This window comes from Cupressus sempervirens, chromosome 1 (assembly GCF_028749045.1).
Source record: "Cupressus sempervirens isolate cs-2001-9-10 chromosome 1, ASM2874904v1, whole genome shotgun sequence".
Classification (NCBI taxonomy): Eukaryota; Viridiplantae; Streptophyta; class Pinopsida; order Cupressales; family Cupressaceae; genus Cupressus; species Cupressus sempervirens.
In genome coordinates, this window is record NC_143118.1 from 293691991 (window position 1) to 293717427 (window position 25437).

The window sequence follows — 25437 nt, forward strand, 5'->3', positions numbered from 1 at the left end:
TTAGAATAACCATGTAAACACATTTATTCAGTGCAATGTAATCAAATTTCACCATAATGACAATAAAAATGATAATGAGAGCAATGTTTCTGGATTAGATTGTGTGAGTTTGTTTTAGCATCAACATTTCGGATCATTCTACATGATCCATCATCAGGATGAGAGAACATCAAAATATGAAATGTGATTGTGCACAAGAGTAGTAAACTAGTTATGGCTTCAATCTAGGATGATAATGTTAACAAAAATGATACAATCTGCAATCATTAAAAACCCTTTCCACATAAGAAAATATAACATTTCAATTACAAATGAAAATACCACACAACTTTTAATTTGATTTTTTTTGCAATGTTACACAAGAGAAAACTTGGTTTCATAAGTTGTCTTTTGCTCATATTCTTTAAGCTCTTCCATCTACTTTTACACCCTACCATTGTGAGGATCAACCTCCAAAATGAGCGAGAATTTTAAATCTATACATAAAAAGGCATTCCTTGAGTGAACTGAAAATGTACCAACATGCGCACAAAAAATTGGCATTAAATAATAAATCCTTAGCTGATGGTCAATGTTGGAAAATATTTATTGGCAAAATGCTCAAGATCTTATTATATCTAACTTTGATAAATTCAAAACTTCACATAGTTGGATATATATTTTTACTAGATACTAGGAAAAACTGTAATCAAAGAAGAAAGTCTTAAACAATCCTCAACTAAAATCCCTATGAAGACCTAATTAAGGGAATATCTTGTCCAGTGCTAAAATAAGAAAAATATTGCATAGCTTAACTTGATGGATTGCAGATTTTAGTGCAAGGTATATGTGGATTTATTTGTAGAGTAAATCATGATTGAGCATTTAGAAGGTGTTAAAATCCTAATGAGTTGAGAGAAAATACATAGATTTAATTTATTTTTTATTAAGCTAAATGGGTTATAGAAAATATAACAAGGCAACACGACTACAAAATGAGTAACTAGCAAAAGTAAAATTGCAACAACAAAAAGAAGAAGACAAAAGGGTTGTAACGCTACAACAATCAAAGAGCACAATACAAACAACAAAAGAAGAATCAATTAAAATTATTTTTTGTTAAGATAAATGATTTATAAAAAATGAAACAAAGCAACACTATAACCAAATGGATAATCAATTAAATCAGAATTGGAATAGAAGAAAATCCCAATTAAGAGGATATAAGATCTATAACATTACAATAAACAAAGAGCACAATAGTTCAAACAAAATAGCAACTAACCTCTGAACTTTAGAATTATCAAAAGCAATCTACACGAGATATTTATTCCATTGACTTGTCTCTAAGTTACAAAAAGTGATACTATTCCTCTACTTTACAGTTTTGGGACTCCACTTTACAGTGCTTGACCCCCCATAAGGTCATGGATTAGCCCCTCATCACCACCTTCTTCTTCTCCCCTTTGTCTCTGATGAGGGGGTGAAATAGACCTCCAGTGATAGCAGTACCACCATGGCTGGCCACTCTAAATCAATGAGACCTCACACCAGGTTTAATATTACTACTACTCTTACTCTTTAGCAGCACCACTCATCCAACTCACATCGATAGACCAGAGGTCATGCCTGTCCAGATTCATCTCATTCGATGTTGGAGTTCTTTTAGCAGAGGAAGGATCGCTAGTTCTTGCCTCCTTGTTGGATCCTTTGTTACTTTGTTTATTTTGTTCTCGCTTGCTCTTTCCCAGATACTGTATGTTGTCTTGTAGTCCGCTGCTTCTTTGTTTGTATGATATGAGTCCCTTAGACCCTTGGTGGTCTTTTGTTGGACTTTAATAGATTTATCTTATCTTATCTTTTATCTACATTTTTTGTTGATTGTAATGTCCCTACCTAAATATTTAGAGAAAACAACTTTAAGATGTGCACTATCCAAAATTAGATAATGAAAAAATAAATTTCATTTGAAATGTTTAATCCTAGATTCAAATAAAATTGCAAAGCCTTTCTTACATTCAAACCAAACTATAATACATCAAAAAATGGTGCTACAACTCTAACAAACTCTAGATATGATAAGGAATTAATATCGATAAGTAGACAAGAATGATTGGAACTCCCTCTACATTTTTTATGTAAACACATATTATTTCCTACCTCCAATTTACCCCAAAATTGCCTCCAGAACAATCACTCTCATTTTCAAATTTGTATGCCTCTAAAAATGCTCAAAAATCATAATTTGTGGGAGTCCTTGTTAGAAAAATAGAACAAAAGAAACAAAGAAACTGAATTTAAACTTGTTGCTTGTTATTATTGAATAATAGATGCATTTTTATACAATAGATTGATCCACCAACATTCCTAAATGACTGCTAATTAAGATTGACAACACACTTGAACTTGACAGCTAACTAGAACTTATTGATACCTAACTCAAACACATCTACAACTAGTTTTTGTTTCAAAATAAAACTCTATGAAACATACAATTCAACTTAACATATATTGCCAACAACTCAAACATAGGTTGCCACATATGCAACAATCACTTATGACTATTGAAACATTAACTTCAACACCCCCATTTGATGTGACAACTAAAATAACATTATGTAGAAATTGTTCTTTGAAAATAGTTCATAGACTAGCAAGATTTCCTCAAGTTGCTCCCAAATGTTGGTATAGTCATGCATCTATTATCCAACTTCAAAATATCATTGGACACCATTTGCACATGAATGCCTCCTAACCCTAATAAAGGTATCATGCCAAGCTTCTAGATTTTCAAATCTCCCTAAACTATTGGACACTAATGTTAGCATGAATGTTGATGATACTACATTGTGGGAGTATCTTGAGCATTGGAGTGTATTGATTTGTTGCATTCATGACTGTGTTTGTTATTGATGTCAACATAGCATTGTTTCTAGAAATATTCACTGAGTAGCAGACATAGATCTTGATGGTACAAACAATTGTTTGATTGTCTGGTCATGCACAATTATGGACATGTACGACATAATGTCTTGATGACATGGTTAAGTGCGCAGGGTCTAAGTCGAAGTCGTACGAAAGTTGTACCTGATTTATAGAGAGCAGTTCATAGACTGAGTATTGGGAAAGTAGTTCCTGATGATTGTTGGCTATCTTACATCTGGGATGTAATGAAGAGATGCACAGTCAGACAGTGATAGAGGACAGTTAGATGATGATGTTAGCGAGTGCGCAAGCCTTGGTATGACACGTGTGAAGTTTTGTATAAGCTGTGAGCCAACAGTGCGATTATAATTGTAATTAATTAATTATCTAATTGTAAATAATTAATTATATTATTTTAATTAATTGGGAAAGCCTCAAGGCCAACTCAAGGAATTATTATGAAAATATGGTATAAAGCAAAAATGTTTTCCTTGATTGTAAGTGTATGATGAGTATGGAGACCATTGTTTAAGTGCAAAGTGCAAAAAGGAGCATAATGCTTAGTGAATGTGTGTAAGCAATCCAAGGGATTATTAGATGCGACATTTGAGATTTGGTTACAAGATCTAAAGGAGCAAAAGTTTGGTTGACTAAACAGAGATAGAGGAACAAAGTACATTTCAGTTCTATTATTCTGCAAGGAATAATATAGAGATCATTTGAATAGTGGGTTCATTGGTCTTGCCCTTGAAGTTGTTTGGGTAGTGGGTCCAGCTGTCTTCCACAACTCCTAACAGGATTGAAATCTCCTAACACGGATTTAAAGTCTCCTAATAGGGACTCATATGTACTGAATGTTGTAACAAACTCCTAATAGGGTCTATCCTCTAACAAGGAATATTTATATTAGTACATCATCTTGTCGGTACCATCCACACTGGGGTTTTCCCTCTAATCAAGGGTTTCCCTACTTAACATATATGGTGTTATAGTGTATGACTATCTTTTTGTGGTTTTAGTTTATATTACTCATTTGGTTAAGATTGTTTAAGGTTGTTAATTCTGATATTAGTTGGATAACTAATTCACCCACCCCCCCCACCCTCAGTTATATCAGTGGACTATATATTTTAACAATTGGTCTCAGAGCTTTAGGTCCTTGAAGAAGAGCTTTAGGTCCTTAAAGAATAAGCTTGGGACATCAATGGCGAATATGTTTAGGAAGGATAGTCCAAGATTTGATGAGGTCAACTATGATAGTTGGAAGGAGAAGATTAAGACTCATCTGTTGTGCATGGGTCTAGAATATTGGATCTTGACAAAAAGTCAGAAGCCAATCATTGAAGAAGAAAAGCTTGATGGATGTAATGAAGAAGAGAGAGATGAGAGCAAAAGAAACCCTACTGACAGCTTTTCTAGAGAATGAATACAGTCAGGTAAAGTCACTTGTAACATCTCATGAAATTTGGAAAGCATTGGAATCTACTTTTGAAGGTGATGATCATGCAAAAAGAATGAGATTACAGAATTGGATATGTGCATTTCAAGATGCTAGAATGATGGAAGATGAATTTGTAAGAAGTTATATTGGCATAATATCAGAAATGGTTGTAGGAATTTGGTCTCATGGCGAAACCAAGGAAAATGATGAAGTCATAGGGAAGATCTTGAAAATTTTGACATCACCACTCAAGCCGATAGCTCAGATGATTCAGCTAGTGATGCCTTGCACTAAGGAAACACTACTTGGAAGATTAGAATTAGCAGAAGCAGATATGATATAGTCTAGTGAACTTGCAAGAGTCGAAACAACCTTTAGTGCCCTAAACATTCGACCTAATTTGACAAGGAGTGCAAGCACCCATGGAGATTTTGCTGGCAGCAGCAAAGCTGATGAAGACAAGACGATTGATGAAGGAATAGCCCTTCTAGTGAGAAAAAAAAAGATGCTAAGAAAATCTTTAAATGTTGGACTTATAATGAATTTGGTCATTATGCATCTAAATGTCCTAAAACAGAGAAAAAGTATAAGGGGAAGTTTTACCCTAGAAGAGATAGAGATAGAAATTATTTGTATGCAAATGAAGATGAATAAATTGATGAGAAAGGTCAAAGTGAAAGTGATGATGAATTAAGATTTTTGGCTATCAAGGAGGATGATCTTGATAGAGAAATTAGAGAGGAAAGAGCTCTAGTTACCCAAGTGGAAAAGAAGTCTGATTGGATAATTGATAGTGGTTGTTCACATCACATGACTGGTGATATGAACAAGTTTATTAAGTTCAAGAATCATGACAGAGGTATTGTTAGAGTTGGTAACAATGTAGCATGTCATATAACAGGAATTGGATCCATTACTCTTGATGGTAAAACTAACACTGATGGTGTCTATTTTGTTGATGGATCGAAGCATAACTTGTTGAATGTTGTACAATTGGTGGACAAGGGTTATCTATTGTAGTTCACTGAGAAGCCCTGCACTATCAAAGATAGAGATGATAAGATGATTGGAACTAGCACTAGATCTAGAGGTAATGTATTTTAGTTGAATCCTACTAAGATGAAATGTTTGGTAGCTAAAGTGGATAACAGTTGGTTGTGGCATAGAAGATTTTGTCACATAAACTTTGATAATATTGTGAAGGTTAGTAGTAGTTTTGTAGTCAAAAGACTTGCCTAAGATTGTTAAGCCTACCAATGTTGTGTGTCAGGAATGTATTTTGGCTAAGCAGAAGAAAGTATCATCATTCCCTAGCAAGAAGTTCACTACCACAAAGAAGTTAGAGATTGTTCAAACAAATCTGAGTGGTCCTTCTAGAACAAGAGGATTCTATTGTGAAAGGTATTTTATGATTTTTGTTGATGATTTCACTAGAATGATGTGGAAATCATTTCTTAAAGAGAAATATGAAGCTTTTAAGGAGTTTAAGATATTTAAGAATAGAGTTGAGAATGAATTTGGTATTAAGATTAAGTGTTTGAGATCTGATAGAGGAGGAGAATTCACCTCTAGAGAATTTAACATATTTTGTGAAGAAAATGGAATCAAAAGATAACTAACTGCATCTAGAACACTTGAGCAAAATGAGATTGCTAAAAGAAGAAATAAGTCTATGGAAAAAGTAGCTAGAGCGATGCTATTTGAGAATGATGTTTCTAAGACATTTTGGAGAGAAGTAGATAATACAACAGTATATACTTTGATCAAACTACAGTCAGGAAGGATATGGACAAGACACCTTATGAACTATGGTTTGGACATTCACCATCAATCAAATATTTCAGGATATTTGGGAGCAAAAGTTATATTAAGAGAGACAATGACATTGGTAAGTTTGATCCAAGAAATGATGAAGGTATGTTTCTTGGCTATTCATTGAAAAGTAACATTTATAGATGTTTCAACTATAGAACCAAGACAATAGTTGAATACACAAATATAAGGATTGATGAGAAGTTTGGAACCAAAGAAAAGATGGTAGATTATAATTCAGATGAAGAAGAGAATAACTTTGGAATTGTTAGACAAAATGCTAAAGTTTTGTTTAAGACTAAAAATGACTTGCAAATGATGTGCTAACTTTTGAGCATAGAGGAGAACAAAGTTTTGAACCTAGAGAAGAGATAAGAGTTGAGATGTCAACTCCTACCCCTAACAAAAATCTAACAAGGAATCACCCTCTTGAGCAGATAATTGGAAGTAAAGATAAAGGCGTAATGACAAGGAACAGAGTAAATGAGGAGATATGTCTGATATCTCAAGTTAAACCTAAGTGCGCAGATGAAGCAGTCAAAGATAGTCATTGGAGCCAAGCAATGAAGGAAGAATTGGATTAGATAGTAAAGAATAATACATGGGAGTTAGTTTCTAGACCAAAAGACAAGAATGTGATAGGAACAAAATGGGTTTTCAAGAATAAGATGAATGAGCAAGAAGTTGTGAGAAACAAGGTCAGACTTGTTTGTAAAGGTTATTTATAGCAAGAAGGCATTGATTATGAGGAAATATATGCACCTACAACAAGAATGGAAGTAGTAAGGATGTTCCTGGCTTATGCAATGAACAAGAAATTCAAGGTTTATCAGATGGATGTCAAATCTGCCTTTCTGAATGGAGACCCAGAAGAAGAGGTTTATATTGAGCAGCTTGAAGGTTTTCCTTTATTAGAAGACAAAGACATGGTATGCAGATTGAAGAAAGCTCTTTATGGTTTGAAGCAAACACCTAGAACCTAGTATGCAAGGCTGGATAGTTACTTTGCAAAGCTTAGATTTGCTAAAGATACGACAAACGGTAACTTGTATCTGAAAGAAATTAAAGATGGATTGCTGATTATTGTAATATTTTTTGATGACATCATTTTTGGAGGTAATGATGAAGCTAGTGATAAATTTGCTGAAGAGATGAAAAATGAATTTGAAATGAGCATGATAGGAGAAATGAAGTTTTTTCCTAGTTTGTAGATTATGCAGAATAATGATGGTATATTCATTTCACAAGCTAAGTACCTAAAAGATTTGTTGAAAAGGTTTGGTTTGGAAAGTTGTAAACCTATTGGCACACCTATGATAACTGGTCACAAGTTATCTAGCAAAGATGAGCCACTTGCAGTGGAGTAGAAGAAGTATAGATCCATGATTGGAGGTTTGCAATATCTCACACACACCAAACCAAATATAGTAAATACAATTGGGATTGTAGCCAGATTTCAAGCTGACCCTAAGGAATATCATTTTGCAGTAGTAAAGACAATATTCCAATATCTAAAAGAGACATCTAATTGTGTAATTTGGTATGACAGAACAAGTGATTTCACACTTTGTGCATATACTAATGGAGATTGGGCATGTAGTATGGATGATAGAAAGAGCACCAGCAGTGGACCATTCTTTCTTGGAGGAAGATTGGTTTCTTGGTTAAGCAAGAAGCAATTTTGCAGTATTGCTGAGGCAGAGTATGTTGCAATAGCAAACAACTATAATCAAGTTACATCGATGAAGCAGATGTTGAAGGATATCAGAATTGAGATTGAAGAACCTGCTATCATTTATTGTGATAACACAAGTACAATGATTATGTCCAAGAATCTTGTATTGCATTCTAAGACTAAGCACATATCTATTAAGTACTATGTGCTAAGAGAGAAAGCAACAGAAAAGGAGATCTAATTGGAGTATGTAAGTATTAAAGATCAGATTGTAGATATAATTACAAAGCCTTTTCCTAAAGATACATTTGAGTACTTGAGAGGTATGCTTAGGGTTATGCCCCTACCTACTTCTGAGTAGTTAATGCAAAGAGTGCGTTAGTCCAGTGGCACAGAGCACTACTATTTGACTGGATTGAATGATGATGCTTCTCGTATGGGGTAGTATCTGGTATGTATTGAGTCACTGAGGACTCTTGGTATTTGGTATCTGGTTTTGAACAGTGTCTATGGACACTTGAACTAGTTGATGACTTGTTGCAGTTGATTAACAATTGGCACATTGAGATTGAGGTCTTTGGCATTGATGTCAAATGGGGAGAATATGCATGGAAAACATTTCCTAAAGCATGGGGGAGAGTATGCATGAGATGAGGACACAAGCAACAACAAAGTATTACTTGGTATTCTTGGAACTTAGATGTTTTTCATCTATGTTGCCATCAATGCCAAAGTGGGAGATTGTTAGCTTGAATGCTGATGATACTACATTGAGGGATGATTGTGTTTTTCATTGATGTCAACATAGCATTGTCTTTGTAAAGACTGGCTGAGTAGTAGACAAAGATCTTGATGGCACGAACAATGGTTTGATTGTTTGGTCATGCACAGTTATGGACATGTATGACACAGTGTCTTGATAACATGGTTAAGTGCACAAAGTCTAAGTCAAAGTTGTACCTGATTTCTAGAAAGCATTGCAGAGACTGAGTATTGGGAAAATGATTCTTGATGATTGTTGGCTATCTTACATCTGAGATGCAATGAATAGATGCATAGTTAGGCAGTGATAGAGGACAGTTAGATGATGATGTTAGCGAGTGCGCATGCCTTAGTATCATACGTGTAAAGTTTTGAATAGATTGTGAGCCGAAGATATGGTATAAAGCAAAGATGTTTTCCTTGATTGTAAGTGTATGATGAGTATGGAGATCGTTGTTTAAGTGTAAAGTGCGAAAAGGAGAAAAGTGCTTAGTGAATGTGTGTAAGTGATCCAAGGGATTATTTGATGTGACATTTGAGATTTGGTTACAAGATCTAAAGGAGCAGAATTCTGGTTGACTAAACAGAGACAGAAGAACATAGTAAATTTCAGTTCTATTGCAAGGAATAATACAAAGATCATTTGAACAATGGGTTCATTGGTCTTGCCCTTGAAGTTGTTTGGGCAGTGGGTCTAGCTGTCTTCCACAACTCCTAATAGGGTTGGAATCTTCTATCAAGGATTCAAAGTCTCCTAACAAGGACTCATATGTATTGAATGTTGTAACAGACTCCTAATAGGGTCTATCCTCTAACAAGGAATATTTATATTAATACATCATCTTGTAGGTACCACCCCCATCGGGGTTTTCCCTTTGATCAAGGGTTTCCCTAGTTAACATATATGGTGTTATTGTGTATGAGTATATTGTTGTGGTTTCAATTTATATTACTCATATGATTAAGATTGTTTAAGGTTGTTAATTATGATATTAGTTGAATAACTAATTCGCCCCCCTTCTCAGTTATATCAATGGACTATATATTCTAACAACCAATCCACACATGTGTGTCTCATAACCCCAATGAGGTATAATTTCTCTCATCCTATAGCACCTTAGACTATTGAGCATCCATCTAGCCTCTACCACATACTTTCCTATCTTTCAAAATATGTGCTTCTTCAAACTAAAATAAATTCTTCAAAATATGACAAGACCTTCACCATTAAGATTTGGTGGTTCTTCTCCAAGCCTCATCTCCTTGTGTGTGTCTCATAACATGCACAATTTAACATGAAAATGACTCTGATACCATATTAGAAAAATAGAATAGTAGAAACAATGAAACTAAACTTAAACTTGTTGCTTGTTATTATTGATTAATATACACATTTTTATAGAATAGATTGACCCACCAACATTCCTAAATGACTATTAATCAGATTTACAACAAACTATTTCATGATTGACAACACACAAATGAACTTGACAGCTAAGTAGAACTTATTGAGACCTAATTCAAACACATCTACAATAGTTATTGTTTCAAAATAAAACTCTATGACATATACAATTGAACTTAACTTATATTGCCAACAATTCAAACATGTTTATGTTTAGCATCTATCAAAGTAATCATCAAATTATACGTACTTGTACAAAAAAAAAAAAAAAAAAATTTAAAAAAAAAAAAAATAAATAAAAAAAAAAAAAAAAAAAAAAATATATATATATATATATATATAAAAGTATTTGAGTTTTATGATTGCCTCCGATTCATATAAGGTTGGTTGATGACACTTGCTGTTACATTGAACAAGGATCGGGTTCTTATCACTAATCTTGCTATGTCTTAAATTAATGCAAGCATCCGATAATGAATCGGGTTGTATATGATATTAGACAAAGTCTGATTATAATTGTCGTGCATTTTGGATATATACAATGTTTGTATCACACCCGATAAGTATCGAGCTTGTTGTATTTCTGTGTATAACACCCGATAAGTATCAAACTTGTTATCCTTAACTAATCAGATCTTATAGTATGAATCATGACCACGTAGGGTCATGAATCTACATGGCCTTTGGCCATGTAGAGTCATGCCTCTACGGGAGCATGTCTCTTCTATATGATATATATGCTCACCGAACTTGGAGACAATGCAATATCAAGTACTAACATATTTGCAGTCTCAAGATCATTCTATAACTTGTAGTTTCAAAGTACACATTGTCAACATTGGCCATTGAAGATTAAATCTGAAGATTTATACATCAACATTAAGAAAGGTAAGACTATCATTATCTTTACCAGTATTTCTATCAGAGATCATGTATGCAATAACATGGTATCAAAGCCATTTTGATAAGAAATTATTACTCAGTAATTACATTCCTTTTGATAAGAAGTAATTATTCAGAAATTGCATATTTTTATTTACAAAACTCAGAAAAGGATCTTCAATCTTCTCAAATCAAAATGACCAACCACGTAAAGCTAGAAGATAGGTTGGAAGGGGCAATTCAACTAAATTTTGGGATCACTCTTCAGCTTGATAATGTATTATATGTACCTAGAATTAAAAGAAACCTTGTCTCTGTATCCGGTCTCTCTGATCAAGGATCCTGAATTGCTTTCCAAGAAGACAAAGTTTTGTCTTGGCTTAAAAAGGCTAATATCAAGAAAGTTGTCCCCATTGGAATTAGAGATGGGAGTCTATATAGACTTTGTAGCCTTTAGAACTTTGCCCTATGTCATGAAACCTCTAAGACAATAGAGATTTGGCATAAAAGACTAGGCGATCTCCATTTCTGAGCCTTACCATCTATAAGTAAAATTGTAAAAGGCTTACCTAGTCTTAATCTGACCATGCTCTAGGCAAAAATTCTAAACAGTCCTATCCTAGAAGTGTTCACAAATCAAAATCTATTCTTGAACTTGTTCACATTGACCTATGTGGTCCTATGTCCACACCTTCTATAAATGAGTGTCTCTACTATATAATCTTTGTATGACTACTCTAGGAGAACCTGGATTTACTTTCTAAAACAAAAAGAGTAGTGAAGTTCTTTCTAAATTCAAAGAATTCAAAGCCCTGGTAGAAAATTAGTTTGGATGAAAAATCAAAATTCTTCGATCTAACAATAGAGGTGAATACATTTATGATATTTTTAAAGACTTTTGCATTTCTGTTGGGATTAAGAGGGAGTTTTCTGTACCTTATAATTCTCAATAGAATGGAGTTGTAGAATGTAAAAATAGGTCAATCATAAAGTCAGCCAAAGCCATGATTCATGATAAAAAAAACCTTCATACTTCATTTTGGGTAGAAGCATCTAACACTATTGTTTATTTTCAAAACCGTTGTCCTCACTCAGTATTGGATAACATTACTCCAGAAGAAGTTTTTACAGGAATCAAACCAGACCTCAACCATCTCAAGATATTTGGATGTCCCGTTTATGTTCACATTCCTAAAGAGAAAAGAACAAAGCTAGAATCATCTGGGAAGAAAGGAGTTCTCATCGATTACTATGACAATTCCAAAGGTTATAGAATCTATATTCCAGGACACAAAACAATTGAGATCAATAGAGATGTTAAATTTGAAGAAGATACTGACTTCAATCTATCTAAATACAATGATGAGTCAATCTCAAAACATATCTTAGATTCAAGCGAAGGTCACCTTGCAGAGAATGAGAGGGAGTATAATTTTGAACCTTCTACATCAAATCTTGAAGAAGTTGAAAATAACAATAGTAAGAAGAGACCACTTTGGGCCAGAAAGTTTATAGAGGAAAATAATATTAAACCTGATGAAGTGTTAAAAGAAAGCACGAAGACAAGAACTCAGTCTTGTTATGTTGTCCTAATAACAGAACTTAACAAAAAAAAACCTTCTAACTCTATAGATGCATTAGCAATCCAACCTTGGAAAGAGGCCATGATTAAAGAATACAATTCTATATTGAAGAATGATGTATGGGATGTCGTACCTCGACCTAAAGATAAATCAATAGTCTCTTCCAGATGGCTTTTCAAAATCAAGCATGCACTTGATGGTAGTATTGAGAAATACAAGGCACGGTTTGTGGCATGTGGATTCTCTCAAAAGGAAGGTATAGATTATGAGGAAGCTTTCGCTCCAGTTGCAAGATACACATCTGTTAGAACCATCCTAGCTATTGTTGCATCAAAAGGGTGGAAAGTTCATCAAATGGATGTTAAAATGACATTTCTAAATGGTGAAATTGAAGAAGTGTATATTGAGCAACTAGATGAGTTCACTACTCACAACAAATATACTCATGTGTGTAAGTTAAAGAAAGCACTATATCGGCTCAAACAAGCTCCTTGAGCTTGGTAAGAAAGAATTGACAACTACCTTATGAAGTTAGGATATTCTAAAAATGAAGCTGATCCCAATCTATACTTCAAAATATATAAAGATGATATGCTTATGCTAGCATTATATGTTGATGATTTGTTAATTATAGGTGAAAATCATCTAATAAGAAAATGCAAACAAGAGTTAACAGTTGAGTTCGATATGAAAGACTTGGGTATTCTTCACTATTTCCTAGGATTGGAACTCTGGCAGAAGGAAAACTACATCTTCCTAAATCAAGGGAAATATATTATTGATCTTCTTACAAAGTTTGGTATGATGGATTGTAGGCCTATTTCTACTCCTATGGAATTAAATCTACATAAATTAAAAGATGATATGATCGAATATGAACCTGTTGATCCCACTCTCTATGGACAGATAATTGGCTATTTAATGTATTTGGTGAATACTTGTCCATATATTTGTTATGCTACTAACACCTTGAGTCAATTCATGTGTGCTCCAAAGAAGATTCATCTGGTGGTAGCCAAACATATTTTAAGGTATATAAGGGGAAATATTGGTTTGGGTATTAGATATGATCAAGTGGAAATCAATCTTCATGGTTTTATAGATTTTGAATGGGTAGGCAGCTCTACTAATTGTAAGAGTACTTCTGGATGTTGCTTCAGTTTTGGTTCCAGAATGATCTCCTATTTAGCAAAAAATAATTCTTAGTTGCACTAAGTTCTAATGAAGCAGAGTACATTGCCACTTCTTTAGGAGCCAGAGAAGCTGTGTGGTTATGAAAGCTGATATTTGATTTATTCAAGAAGCCTTTGGAGCCTACTATTATCTATTGTGATAATCAGAGTTGTATTAAGCTCTCTATTAATCCAATTTTTCATAACAAGTCCAAGCACATTAAAGTTCCCTGTCACTACATTAGGAACATGGTGGATTGAAATATTATTAGATTAGAGTACATGAGTACTAATGAACAATCTGCTGATATATTTACCAAGCCTCTAGTAAAGATAAAGTCATAATACTTTAGAGGAAAAATTGCTATAATTTATTTGTAATATTGAATATTGTTTTAATTTTAATATATGTGTATGCATGTGCACATGTCTTTTGTACTTGTACAATTTTGATTCAGATATGTAATGAAAGGTGACAATCTTTCATTGACATATGCATTTAGAAGGCAATCTTTGTAAAGTGACAATCTTACAAATGATAGGCCTGTTATTATGATAGTGTTCTAATTTTGTTAGAAGTCATGAATAACAAAACAAGTTATGATTACTCTAGATATTGTTTCGAACAATTAGAGATCATATCTTATGCTTGATAGTGTTCATTGCATGAAAACTTAAATTATTTGACGAGTCTCTATTCCTAGAGAGGTAGTGTCAAATAATGTGTTAAGATTAGATATTCTAATATTTGGATTATTACTTCTCCCTTGCTAAAGAGGGAGTGTTGAAGTTTAGCATCTGTCAAAGTAATCATCTGATTATACGTACCTGCATGTGTATATATATAAGTATATGAGTTTTATGATTGCCTCCAATTCATATCGGGTTGGCTGATGACACTTGTTGTTACATCGATCAAGGATCAGGTTCTTATCACTGATCTTGCTATGTCTTAACTTCATGCAAGCACCCGATAATGAATCAGGCTGTATATGATCTTAGACAAAGTTTGATTATAATTGCTATGCATTTTGGATATATACAATATTTGTATCACACTCGATAAGTATCAGGCTTGTTGTATTGCTATGTATAACACCCGATACATATTGGGCTTGTTATCCTTAACTAATCAGAGCTTATAGTATGAATCATGATCGTGTAGGTTCATGACTCTACGTGGCTTATGGCCATAGAGTCATGCCCCTATGGGGGCATTTCTCTTCTATATGATATATATGCTCACCGAACTTGGAGACAATGCAATATCAAGTACTAACATATTTGCAGTCTCAAGATCATTCTTTAACCTGCAATTTCAAAGTACACATTGTCAACATTGGCCATTGAATATTGAATTTGAAGATTTATACATCAGCATTAAGAGAGGTAAGACTGTAATTATCTTTACCAATATTTCTATTAGAGATCTTGTATGCAATAAAAAAACATAGCTTGCCACATATGCAACATCACTTATGACTATTTACTATGTGCCATTGGCCTATTTGAACATGATGCCAATGCATGGTCCACTTGCAAAGAATAGTGTCCCAAACAATCAAGATTTGTTTTGAAGATGAAAGTCCATGCACATGTTTAGCTTCTTATTTTTATAATGTAATGCATAAAATCCTATTTTTATAGTCCTTTGTATTTGTAAGTTTCTAAAAAAAATGTCATCTCTATGGTTAAGGACATTTCCTTCTGAAAAGATTATATGTATTTACACGAGTTTTTACCTTGTTAACAATCTCAGTACAAATATTCTATAAGGTTACCATTCCCATTCCATTCCCTCAATGACATGATACTCTATGACTTAATCTTATTGAGAAAGAATTATTATTAATTGTATAGAACTCCAAAAAGATATTAAAATCAAGGCAACACATGACGCTATGTAATTGTACTTAGTTTTAGATAAATAAGTAGCCTTGTGGATTCTTTTAAATTATTATAATATTTTATGATGTGAACTTTTCTTCATAGATGGTAGAACTATATGTTATTTAGGAATACATATTTTAGTTGTGGGTTATTAACTTATTGGTCTCTAATAATAACTGAGTTTTATTATAAATTATTTTATTTTAAATATCAAATAGTATCTATGACTCACCCCCTTCCTTACACATTCAGATAACATTCTACCTATGTGCATGTGGGCTTTAAATCATAGTTTGAAGTTGGTGGGAGAATCATTTGCTTTATTGGTGGAACCAGTTTATGTTTCCAGCTAGGGTGATCAAAATAGAGCTAGTATAGTTTCTCCTTTGCATAGTCTAGGGTTTGATGTAAATAGTTTTAAGTGACATTGTCTTTTAGAAATTGATGCAATGTGGAAATTAAAAATAGATATTTTTAGTTTAGGAGTTTGGTTGTGTGAGGAACTAGGAGAAGACAACCTTTTGTGGGGAAGGGAATTATCATACATGTACATGCTTTTAGCCTCTTACACAAAAATAATCACATAATTATTTTAAGTTATATTAGGTCTTATTTCATAAGTTATACATCTTGATGGTGTTAGTTCATGTTCTTTAAAATGAGATATTTTAGCAATAATGTTTTGGAAGCACAAAATGGCAAAGCTATTGTTTTTAGAAATATCTACAAAAAACCCAAATGTACTGTTTATTGCAATTATTAATTGAGTAATTAAAATTTGAAATACAATGATGCTATTTTTTTCATTAATTAATAATTATAAAACATGGGGTTGTCTAGGTGTCGTATATGCCAACTCGAAAATTTGTCAAAAGAAAGAGCCAAAAAAGAAAAGAACACTATGAGAGAGTCTAGGGCACCAAAGAAAAGAAAAAAGAGAGAGAAAAGGTTTAAATGTTTCCTCAATTTATATTGAATAATTTTTGTTTGGGAAGTTATTCCCATGTTGGAGCACACTGCACAAAAGATAGGGCAAATTGCAAGTAATGGAGTAAGTTCTTAAATACAAAAACAATGATGAAAGAGACAAAAGAAGCTCTTTTGTGTTTCATCCACATGCTGAGAGTTAAAGGGGAAACCATGGCACATTACAAGAGCTATGGAGAAGATACATCACATTGCAAATTGTGGTAGGAAACATGTGGCAAAATGCATGAATATTAAGGGCAATTCCTAATATGGGTGCTAAGCTTATTTTGGCTAGCAATCACCTCTCAACATTTTTAGCAGCAATATGTGGAGCTGGCCTTATGGATACCAGAATTTCTACTTATTTTTTAGCACATCTAAATAATAATTTTAATGAAAAATTTAACAAAATTTGTTGCAAAAAAAAATTGGAAGTAAAACTTTAGGCAAATAAAAAGGAGAGAAAAATGGTGAAAGTGTTGATGTTATAGAAGAGGAGTCCTCTTTCCCTCATAAATTCAAAATAAATAAATAAATTATAAGGCCAATTCAAGTGGTGTGACGCTTCATTTTAAATAAGATTTCATTGAAGTTGAATTAACTCACTAAGTTCTCACTTTGTAATGTTATTTCTTTGTAAGAGGTTGACCCTTCATTGTCAAGACTATAAAGGGTCATGATAAGTTTATTTACTTCAAGGGGGAATTCACATTCATATACATATCAATAATTTTGCTTCAAGACATATTGATACGAAGGGGAATTCATTATTCTTAGTATATTCACTTATAGAGAGGTGCTATATTCTTTTCTTTAGTTTGGCCTAAATGTTTGTCCAAATTGAAAACAAACTTTTTCTTTTTCATTAAATATATAAGTGATATATTTGTGGCTCGATTTTTCAGGGTATTTACTATGTCTTATTGTCCATTTTTTTTTGTTGTTGTTTATCTTCATGACTAATATAAAAATTAACAAAATATGAGACATTTTTTCAATAAGAAGTTGTTTCTTATTTCTAGCCCTCTTTTTTCAATGCCTATTTTAAATTTTTTAGCACCTCCTACTCCATTAAATTAGGAAAAGTTTCCAGTGTATCATTCCCCTAATCAAAAATTTACATGGAAACACTACTGCTACTTAATTTTTAGCAATAATTTTGAATAAGCAACTGCATGAGGCCATAAGAATCAAAGAGAGCATTCTTACCCCACATTTAGATCTTTACCTCTGTCTTCATATCTTGATGGGTATGCCTTAAATTTTGAAGCTTTAGAACTTTTGAAGCATTCAAGGTTATATATGAAGCTATAAAATTTGCCTTTACTTTGGTTTGGGGCTGTGAACATTCCATAAAGAAGCTATCCATAAGTATGTGTAGTATACAAACGAATGAGCATTCATATTGTGTTTTGATTGCCAGAAGAAACAAAGAAACATGGGAGTTATATCAACAATTGTTTGGAAGTTGTGGACATGAAGGCTTGAAGCTCTCTGCATTAAGCTGTGTTAAGTTTTTGACTACAACCACTTTCATTCATTATCTAAATAAAGACATAAAAATGCTATATTGTTAATGCTGCATATGTTTGAAGAAACAAAAGAAACATGGGAGTTATATCAGCAATTGCTTGGAAGTTGTGGACATGAAGGCTTAAGCTCTCTACATTAAGTTGTGTTAAGTTTTTGACTACAACCACTTTCTATGAGGCCCCGCCCCGACCCATCATAGCATAGTGATACATTATTATTATTTTGATACTCACGACTCGAGATGTCGAGACATTATCGGATACTTGAACATATTATATTATTTCATGTTGTGTGATGTTTACTTTCAAATATTTGAGTTCATCATTTAATTCTTTATGAACATGTATGTTGATGAAGTAAGTAAATGCAGGATTAATACTTTGATTATGAAATTATAATGATTAAGAATATGAGTAGGACGAGAGAAACCCTGATTGAGTGAAAGATGTATGTTTTAATTTATGTGATTTCCTGATACGTATATAAATATGTGCATGTGATTTTATGGGGCTATTGATATGTGCAATGAGTGTGCAGGATATTTTAGCTGAGAAACCCGACAGAGGAACAAAACTGATCCCTATGTGCCATTCATGGAAACCTTGTTGTTTGTAACTTAATTGTATTGTGAGATGTATGAATGTATCTTTCCGTGATCAGTAAATGTTAATGTTTTGTAACTATGTTCTTATAGTGTCACTTGACACTCATGAATTGTATATGCATTCCAGCATGCTAGTTAGGGTTAGCTGTGTAACCTTTGGACCTAAGTTAGACTAAGTTAGTGTTATTTTTGCTAATTTTTTTTTAATCGAGTTTAGTTACCCCTAATATGGATTAGTGCTTAATCTGCATTTTGGAGTTGTTAGATGGTCCTAAATATTCCTAACATTTGTTTGGTCCCAAATCAATTCCTAAGGCCTTAAAACATGAAATCTTTATACCCAAGGGGTATGGGTATGGGTTGGGGGCATTTTCCACCCCCCTAGCCCCTATTGTTGACTTTTGAGGTCACTCAAAAAGTCTATTTTTGCCTTAGTGCGAAAATTGAAAGTTGTTACCATGAGTTGAATAACCTCAACTCCACTTAGAGGTTAACCTTAGGTTTGGTTGAGTTAGAAACCTCTAGATTTTTAGGTGAGTGGGGAAATTTATTGCCCTTTTTGGTGGTTGAGTTTGGATCTTATTTAGAGGCCCTTTTTGAGTAGTTTTGGTTGTTACCCAATCTCTACTTTTAGAGAGAAGTCTTGGAAGATTGAAGGCAAGGAAGGAAAAACTCTTCTCAATTTGTTCATTTTACCATAACCTCTTTGTGAAGGTAGGAGTTCTTCATCTCCTTGTTCATGTTGTTCATGTTGCTCATGAAGTTTCATGCTTGGTTCATGCTTATGTTATTGTATTGTTTACTGGTATGCTTGTATGTATGTTGGGTATGCTTGGGAAGGATTGAAACCATGTTTTCTTGAATGCTTTTCTTTCATGTTTTACTTGAATTTTGAAGTTTTCTTGTATGGGTGTTTTGGCATTACTCACCCTTAGATAGGGCAGAAGTGGCCAATTTCGGGAAAGGTATTTAGTTGGACTCCAACAGTGTAGAGTCTCTTCTCAAGATGAGAAGAGGGAGAGAGGGTAGCGTGTTATGGGCCCCTACCTGTCAGCACAAACCACGTATGAGTTTTGGCATGTAAGAATGGAAGAACGGAAGTTCTTGAGTTATAGCCCCGATTGGGCACCTATTTTGGTGTTGTGTCTGACATCTCTTGTTGGAAAAATCCACCTTTCCCTAGTTTTGATTCAATGGTGAATCCTGTTGTGAAAACCTAGTATGGATATGAATGTCTGATTTTGTCTCCTTGTTATGTTTGTTTGTCACCTGATCAATTTTCGTTCCCTCCACGACCTCAAAAATGTGCTATAGAAAATGAAATGGATCCCTTGATAAGGGTCATGAAGGAAATTTAAAATTCTTGTTGAAATTCAATTATGTTCGGGATTAAAATCCTATGTAGAAATGTAATTTAAACCTTTGTTGTAGTGGCAACAATGCTAGGTTTTCTTCCTGATTCTTTCCTAGTGAAGCCTTGAATCAAGTGGTTAATAAATTGATGAATTGAGTAATATCATTGCGTTTGAGGTTTTCATACTTACATTTATATGTATGTGTATAAAAAAGAAAGAAAGTTAAAGTGGTGATGTGCAATTATTTAAATTTAAATTTTCATATAAAAATGTTAAGACAAATTTTTTGTTATGTTGGGAACTTGATTTGGCTTCGTGCTTATTAGGAGAAAAATTTGCTCTTGCTTTATTATGATAGCAAACCATTAAACTCTATGATTAATCTAACTTTAAAAAAAAATTATAATCCCCTTGGCTAATAAATCAACTTGAAAATCTATACTTAGAAAAATAAGGACCTGGAATTTTTTTTTCCCCCCTGTAAGAATTTGGCTTAGGCCAGAATTCACCCAAGAACTAAAGAACTCAACACAAGCACACAGTAGACCAAAATAGACAGAGTATGATTAGAATGATGATATTCATTCAATAACTGGTTGAGAGTACACTAGGAGTGCCTGAGTATAAAGGCCTCATGAGAGCTTCTAGAATGCATAGAAGTCAGCATCATGATAAGTCATACAACTAGGCACATGTCCACCAGATATGGGTTATCCTCCATTAAGCATGGGATTAAGTACGATGATGTGAGGATAAGCCTACAATGGTGTAGCACGCAAATCAGTGGTGTAGACAACATGTGCTAAATGAGGAGTGTGGATAATTGTGTTGTTAATATGACAACTCAGTGAATGATGAATACTCCTGTGTTGTAGACACCATGCGCATAATCAGAGTTGTGTAACTCAATGAGAGTACACAAACTCCTAAGTGTCTCACCTAAAATAATAATAAAATAATGCAAAATAATTAAATAATGCATTAACCTAAGTAAAACTTAAGTAAGTGTAATAAGTAAATACTTATTTACACCAACACTCCCCCTTAAGTGCAACTTAGGGGAATGCCCTTAAGCTTACAAAATCTAGGATGATATGCAAGATGAGTCCCGGCTACTAGGCCATGTTAGGTACACATGTACATAATGATATGCAATCTCCCATAAAGCAGAGAAAGAGGGAAAACCTCATGGGAAAAACCCTCCCCCAAAAAGAGAGATAAATAGGGATGCATGGATGGATGGAGTAATCAAGACCCCCCCATTACGACATACATCCAATATATGCATAAGAGAATACTAAGAAGAAAGAGAGACACGATAGGCTCCCCCCCCAAAAGAAGAATGTCGAATAGTGACTGCTCTGACGAAGAAGCTGATCCAAGATTGTAGAATGGTGTTCCTCCCCTTAGGAAGAAACAATACCAAGGGTACAAATGAGATGCTTCCTCTGTGTGTGGAAAGAATCCCATGGATAAGTGATGTCTCTGAAACCTGCTCAACTGGCTGAAGAACCTGTCCCAAAGAACTGTCTGTCTCTGCAACTGATGAAGAATCCTATTGCAACTGCTGATCATAAGTATCCACAATCACTTGAACTTGTGAGGATCGATCATCTAGAGAATGAACAAGAGAGTCGGATGGAACCCTCGTGACAACTGAAGAAGATAATTTTGCATCAAGAAGAAGAGGCAGATCATGAATACTGTCCCCCAAATCTGTCACTGAACCTGTATCTGGAAGATTGGATGTACCCTACTATTTTGGACTTGTCACTGTGGCTATGTATGCATGTGGACTGAACTAATGAAGTGACCTCTCACTATAACTATCGATAGAACCCCACGTGTCTAAACCTGTTGAAGCACTATCGCTGAAATCACTATTAGTATCCACACTGTATGATGAACGAAGAGGAGTAGAGCACAAGCTTGGTGAACTTTCCTCAAAATGTACATCCTTCTCCACAAATATCTGATATGTCTCAGGATCTAGAAGTCTATATGCCTTCACACTATCTTCATAACCAATGAAGGTACAAGGCCGAGATGACTGTGCCTTGCAACCCCTGGAAGATATCTTTGCCCATGCAGGACAATCAAAGACTCTGAAGTGTGTCACAATAGGTTTTCTACCACACCATGCCTCAAAAGGAGTTTTTCCATCTAAGGTTGGATGAGGAGAACGATTAAGAATGTGAGTGGCACTTGAGATTGCTTTGACTTCTAGTGATGGATTTAGAGACTTGGCATGAATCATGCAACTTGCCATAGACTTAAGAGTTCAGATCCTCAATGCTGCAACATCTGTCTTATGCAGACTGAATGTTGGTGGAGTCTGATGATCAATACCCTCATGTTTGCAAAAGTCCTTAAGTCTTATATTCAAATCCATGTTTCCATTGTCCATGCAGAGTACTTTGATGGATTTCCTAGATTTTCATTTTACATGAGCCTTGAAGTCTAGAAACTTGTCCAACACTTCATTCTTACTATGAAGAAAGTAGACCCAAGTGAACCTTGAAAAGTCATCAACAAAGGTAAGTATGTAGCGACCCTGGCTGAATGCAAAGGGACCCACTAATACCATGTGAACCATGTGAAGAATACATGTTGCTCTTAAAGACTTCCCTCTCTGTAACTTCCCCTCTAGATGCATATCCACTGAGTATGTTGAACATTCACCCTTAGAAAAGTTGATTTGAGGTAGACCTTTCACCATTTGGTATGTGCAAAGTTGCTAAAGATAGCGATAGTCAAGATGACCATACCGCTCATGCCATAATTGAATGTTGGAATTTGATTGAGATAACAAGGCCTTTGAAGGAGACTTGGGTATAAAATGAGAGAAAGAGTACAACCTCTTGTTGTCATTCACTTTCCCCATTGCAACCAAGGAATTGTCTTTAAGAATGCGCACTTTTACTGAGTCTGGAAGGAACTCAACTCTATGTTCATCTCCGAGGTGAGTGATTTGGTAGATTGAGAGGAGATTCAAACTTAGGTTTGGAACATAGAGAACTTCTTGAAACTCACTATTTTCCATCTCCACATTTCCTTTTCCTTCAACTTCCATTTTGCTATCATTCCCCATGAAGATGTGCAGCACCTTTGAGTGATTCATTGAAGAAAAATCCTCCCTTAAAGAACCCATGTGATATGAGGCACCTGAGTCAAATATCCATTCCTTTGAAGAGTTTGAATTTGCCATGAGTGCTTTCCCTTTGCCCTTCGAATTTGAAGATGAGTCTTTCTCCTTGTAAGCATTAGGCAATGGAACATTATGTTTCTTCATGATGTTTGTTAACTCATCAATCTTTTTAAGATAACACTCATGCTCTTCATGACCCGATTTCTTGCAATAAGCACACTTCTTCTTCTCCTTATTGTTGTTGTCCCCTTTCTTGTTGGAATTCAAGGACTTGCCTTGTTGATTGGATTGAGGTGTTGTCTTTTCTGCGTCCTCAGATTTGTCCTTCTTCCACTTCTTCTTACCCTTTCCTTTATTTGAAGACTATCCAACTGAATGTTGAGAACCCTCATTGTTGGCCACCAATGCTTTGGACTGAGGTGATTTGAGAATCCCCATTTTTTTTAGCTTCTTTTCTTCATCATCCAATAGTTTAGCATATTCATCAAAAGTGACTTTCTTGTAGGCAAACACTAAGGTAGTCTTAGAGGTGTTGAAAGAAGATACAAACGTGGAATACTCTAATGGCATCTTGTTATGTATGAGATAGATCAGTCTGTCATCTTTGATAAAACTCCCACAATCAGTAAGCTTTGTCCTTAATTCATTCACCTTAATGATGAAATCTTGTATTGAGTCATACGACTTAGGATCTAAGGATACAAGCTCATCTTCGATTTTAAACACATCCTCTTCAGACACTCAACCATAAAGGCTTTTGAGGGTATCCCAAGCTTCCTTAGATGTAGTACATTTCTTGATTTGATCCATGATCTTATCGTCTACCCCCAAACATATATCACCTAGGGCTTTCCTATCCATTGCTACCCAATTTGAAATGTCACTTGCAAAAACATTATCACTTGCTGGTTTAGGAAGAGTACCATCTACATATTGTGAAACTCCATTATGCATTAAGAGATTTAACATTTTGATTGACCACGAAGCATAGTTATGAGGAGTTAATTTAGGAAACTTAAAGCTGCCCATAATGCAAAAATGAAAGAAAAGTGCAGAAAAGAGAGAACACAACACCAAGAACACCCCTCCTTTTCACTAAATCAAGAAACCCCCCCAAAATAGATGCTTTGGGCACTTTATCAGTAGTGCGATTACAATGGGCCACTTGCCAATTTTTGCCTTTGTGGACTTTCGATTTTGATTGTTACAACCTTTTGATGGAGTACAAATTTGAAACTTTACAATGTGCTACAATTTTGGAGCATTACAAAGCAAAGAAAGGCCCTATTGTTGAAAGTGACAATTTTGTCCACACAACACTATAATCTGATGCTAGATCTAGAAAGTAGATGAAAAAATTGCACTTTCACAGAAAACAGAACTTGTTTTCAACTCTAGATGTGCCCATACGAAGCATTTGAAGTTGCAAAATGCAGGATTATCCAGGTACAGTCACCAAAAAATGCAATTTTTGAACAATTCTTGCACCAAAACTAGAAAATAGCTACACCACTGGAAATTTTTGAAAATTCTACCCAATTTAAAAAAAATTGCACCTGATTTGGAGTTTAGATGTCTGAGTTATGGCCTCTTGAAGTCAAACTGCAAAAACCAAAATGAATCTGGAGAGGGGTTGCATTAGCGAATGATGGGGCTAAATTTGATGGTCATACAACTGTCACAGCAGTTCTAAATCACCCTAGAATGATGTCTAGACAAGCATCAATTTTAAGTCAAGAAATGGATGATGTCAACAGACTCCACTGATGGTGACGACATCAGCAATGATGTCAGCAGCTTACGGGTCATATGGATAGTACGTAAAGTCCATGTGTTTGCTGACTCAATAGATGACAATGCGCCATGTGGCGAGAAGGGATTAGCTCTGCGGGGCTCACTGTGCGTCTATGTGGCAGTTACCGTTGTCCACGTGTTAGGTGTGGATTGGGCCATGTGGACCTGCGCACTGATGATCGTGCAGAGTGGGCGGGAGATAGTTCACAGATGTGTACAGTCAACACTAACTGGATGGTGATGGAAGCAACTGCGTGTCGAGCAGGTGGTGGTCGAAATATACTGTTCGTCGGAGAAGCAGGTTCACAGGTGCTGACTTTTTAAAACGATGTGCCGCAATTTAAAATGGGCGCCAGGGGTGTGATAAAAGGTCCCACATGTGTGGGGCAAACACTCAAATGAGTGTTTAAAACCCTTAGCCTACGAAAGGCAAAGTGTAGAGAGCCCACAGATTATTATGTGGTCGCCTCCAGGATTTGGCCGGATTTGCAGGGGTCTTCCGGGTTTG